Source organism: Gavialis gangeticus, unplaced genomic scaffold (assembly GCF_001723915.1).
Source record: "Gavialis gangeticus isolate Ggan-Ray unplaced genomic scaffold, GavGan_comp1, whole genome shotgun sequence".
NCBI classification, from domain to species: Eukaryota; Metazoa; Chordata; order Crocodylia; family Gavialidae; genus Gavialis; species Gavialis gangeticus.
Genome location: NW_017729022.1, coordinates 48,537,578 through 48,537,998, shown reverse-complemented (window position 1 = coordinate 48,537,998; position 421 = coordinate 48,537,578). Strand labels below are relative to the sequence as shown.

The 421-nt window shown below is 66.5% G+C and overlaps 1 protein-coding gene across 2 annotated transcripts in view; it reads right to left on the bottom strand.

Annotated features, from left to right (window-relative positions):
• The window catches only part of PLEKHG7 (pleckstrin homology and RhoGEF domain containing G7), a 91,533-nt gene that overhangs the window by 75,310 nt on the left and 15,802 nt on the right, over positions 1-421 (bottom strand). The window lies entirely within an intron of this gene.

Below are 421 nucleotides of genomic sequence, written 5' to 3'. Positions count from 1 at the left end.
CCACGGTGGCAGGACCTGGTGCGGCACGCAGGGACTGTATGCCGGGCCCAGCCAGGTTCTGCTGGCCCTGGGGCTGCTCATGCCATCTATGCAGTCTCCGCGTGCCGCGTCAGGTCCTGCCTCTTCCCTGCTGTGCCTGCAGGGAGGTGGTACACGCTGAGACATGGCCCAGTCCCATGCAGCTCGCTATTCTGGCTTTGCACTGGAGTGGGTCACACAGCTCTGGGAGGCACGGCTCCTGTGCACACCTCCCAGAGCTGTGTGACCTGCTCCAGTGGAAAGACGGACTAGTGAGCTGCACTGTTCTGGGTCACATCCTCACCCCCCGCAGCCCTGGGGACATCCCCCCTGCCACTCCCCAACCCCCCCCACATTCCCCCGCCCCCCCTCACCCACCCACACCCCCAAACCACCCCCCCCC